The 3,485-nt window shown below is 29.9% G+C and overlaps 1 non-coding gene across 1 annotated transcript; it reads left to right on the forward strand.

Moving 5' to 3' along the window:
* The first annotated feature begins 3,211 nt into the window (after positions 1 to 3,211).
* On the forward strand, positions 3,212 to 3,284 carry TRNAV-UAC (transfer RNA valine (anticodon UAC)). The gene has a single exon. It is a non-coding gene; the product is annotated as a tRNA-Val (tRNA).
* Positions 3,285 to 3,485: the final 201 nt, after the last annotated feature.

Genomic DNA, 3,485 nt, shown 5'->3' on the forward strand with positions numbered 1-3,485 from the left:
ATTGTCGTTTATAAATATACCGTCCGACCCTTCAGTACTCAATATTGTGACCCATTACAATAAAAATGAGAAATGGATGATAGATTTTATTATAATGGGTACCGGAAGCCTTGGCAGTCCGAATAACCTTGTGCGAATCTAAAATTGCCATTGTACTGGTTCTAGTTTTGCATTTTTAATTTACATTCCCTGCATAGATTGTATAGCCCAAGAAAGAAATTACACCGTCCAAAAAGACAGAGTATCCCTTCTAAACAAAAATAAACCTTTTTTGATTTTAGAAACTTGTTGTATGTTACAAAGAAAGTTACGTTAGATAAGCAGATTGAACAAATTGCAACCAAAAAATGAAAAAACGAATACTAAATGTAGAAATGGAGAGTATAGTTGGAGAATGCAATAATGAAATATTCTTTAATTAATATTTACTTTTCTACTTTTATTGAATATTACTCATTAATAAGTAATTATTCTGTGGCACATTATTAAGTTCAAATGCCCATAGTTTGATATTGCTCGTAAATACTTATGTATTTACCAGCAATATTTCAAAAAATTTAATTTTAAATATTTAATTTTGTGGAAAAAAATTAAAAATCCACAGCCATCACAAAAAGTTAAATTTTTCAAAAAAAATAAAAAATAAAGTATTACATTTTGTGTAAAAATATTCAAAAATCTACAGCTTTTTACATAAAATTAACTTTTTTGGAAAAAAAATTCATAAGTTATATTTCAAATATAAAAATTTGTGGAGAAAAATTTCATAAATTCATAGAAAATTAAATTTTTTGGAAAAAAATTTCAAATATAAAATTTTTAATATTACATTTTTATGGAGAAAAATGTCAAAAATCTATAGCTATTCACAGAAAATTAAATTTTTTGGAAAAAAAAAATTGGATAATTAAATTTTCTAATAAAAAGCAAATATTACTTTATTGGGGGGGGGGGAGGCTACAGCCCCTCCAGCCATCCCCTACGGACGCCCCTAATTATGGTAGTTGATAATTAATGAAAATGGTCAAGTTAGTAAATAAATAAGACAATATAATTTGTACACAACAAATATACATATACTTACTGAATAAACAGATAAAAACATGGATTTCTCTCGAAGAATAGGGACGTAGAAAATGATGGTATTATGTTTGATAGTCTAGATTTATGTTCTTTGGAGACATAGTGGAGCTCACTATCCATGATAGCGAAAGTTTGGGCAATCAGAAGGAGCCTATTAAAAAAAAGTAGAAAAGGTCTTTACTAAAAAGGCTTCAGATTTATTGCATTTTTCTCCTTGAAAGAGGGAAATGCATTTATATATACTTTATCGTCTAAAAATAAATATAAATAATTAGAGGCACACACTCAGAGGCGTCTGAAAGATAACATATAGAGTTGTTGTTTTTTTTTTTGGGGGGGAAATTGATTTTTGAAGAAAAAATCAAAAAATCAAATTTTTTTGAACTTTTTTTTTCCAAAAATCCACAGCTGTTACCCAAGACCAAAAAGTGCAGGAGGATTTGGACATATAATATCTTCACTTATGGCTCCTGGATTTTTGCCCTGCAAATAATTCGGTTCCTCAAACATAGATGATTGTCGACAAAAAAATATAATGACAAAAATAAAAATTACCGATGGTTTCCGCCCGGGCTCGAGTCCGAGTTTAATAGGAGGGATTATACTAGCCCGCTAGAATCTATAGGGGTCAGGACTGTCCTAGCTCTCAACTAAGTCTAAGTCTATAATTGCTGAGGGAGTTAGCTCCTTGGCTCTGTAGAAGCTTAGGAGTAAGTACTTGCCTCAGATTAGAGTCAATCAAGGTTGAATTTTAGTGCCCAAAGTAATCAATATTTGCTAGATCTCCTACTTATGAGGTATTAAAGTAAAGCTGAGTTCTACCAGAATGAGTTAGTCCTAGTTAATGGATAGTATAGCTTCTGTGTGTAAAGCAGACGTGATGACCACTACACTACGAAACCGTGTTTACTGTAATTATTTATTTTGAGTAATATAATTTTTTTTTCAAATGAAGTCCTTTTCAATTTATTTATTTACATGAAATAACTTAAAATGAGGTCATTGCAGTTCATTTTAAATTTATAAAATTAATATTTAATTAATGTGGTTTCTTATTATGAAGAATTCGAGGCATTTCTTTTTACTGGTTTACTTAAGCTGAGAGAAAAGAGGAATAAAGAACGTAAATATAAATAAACCCAGTCCGTACTGTTACTTCAACTTTTAGGTATTCTATTACTCCGAATCTGGGTTAAAACTACATAAACCTGTCAGGAAGGCGAAGGCTACCTCACTCTAAAAGGAGTTGAAACCCTACCCGATTTGGTTCGTTTGTTTTTGCAACATTCATGTTTGATATTTTATTTTTGAAATATATTCAAATTGAATTAAATGCTCACATTTTACGCTAATGAATGCAAAAATGTACACAAATGACTTCAAGCGAAGGGCCACCCATTATAAACCTTAAATTATATTTGAGAAGATTTTAATATATGAAAGTAAAAGATCTGAGGGCGAAAGATCTTAGAAGCGTTTATTACTCGCCGTCTTCTAATCGAATTGAGATAGTTTATCAATAACTTAAGTAATGACAGATTCAATGAATTAATATAATTTTAATAAGTTATTGCATATTACTCAATAAAAAGTAATTTTGTTATATTATTCATTGCTTTTTTAGCAAAGTAATATCGTTACTTTATCAGTTACTTGAAAAGTAATGAATTTACAGAAATATATTACTTACAAACACGTAACTATCCGTCGTTGTTTACAACACAGGTAAAGAGAATTGCATATTAGTTTTGTGAGGATGGCTCAAAGATTTTAACAATTCATGAACATTTTCTTTTTTCTTGTCCGACTATAATCTGGGATTTTTGATCTTTAAGTCATTGTGTTGTGAGCGATATAATAAGCCTTAAAAAGAAGGTATATACACAATAAACATAATATCTTGTACAATGTACATTTACAAGCCTTTTTTATATATATTATTCCATCTAGACTGAATCTAATTTGAATGATAATAAGGAGAAACGTGGTTAAAGCGATCGTGACTCGTGTATATTGTATATCTTTTCAAGAGTATATATACATTGATAAGAAGTGTGATAAAAAATGATATACTTTTGTCATAAATAGATATGTATATATATTTGCTATTTTTTCTAATTGACAGCTCGGTTTCGTAGTGTAGTGGTTATCACGTCTGCTTTACACGCAGAAGGTCCCCGGTTCGAGCCCGGGCGGAACCAACTTTTGTCGTTATTTTTTGTCATTATATTTGTGTATCTACAATCAGCTAGGTAAATATAATCGCGCGCAGAACACAAACACGGAACTAAATGTACCAAGATATCATTAATTTCATTTGCCAACTCTATCCGTCTTACTTCTTTTTTCACTTTTGTTTTTGAAGAAAACATTGTAAATTCTTTAAAAACAGTGTCACGAAT

This window comes from Lepeophtheirus salmonis, chromosome 9 (genome assembly GCF_016086655.4).
Source record: "Lepeophtheirus salmonis chromosome 9, UVic_Lsal_1.4, whole genome shotgun sequence".
Classification (NCBI taxonomy): Eukaryota; Metazoa; Arthropoda; class Copepoda; order Siphonostomatoida; family Caligidae; genus Lepeophtheirus; species Lepeophtheirus salmonis.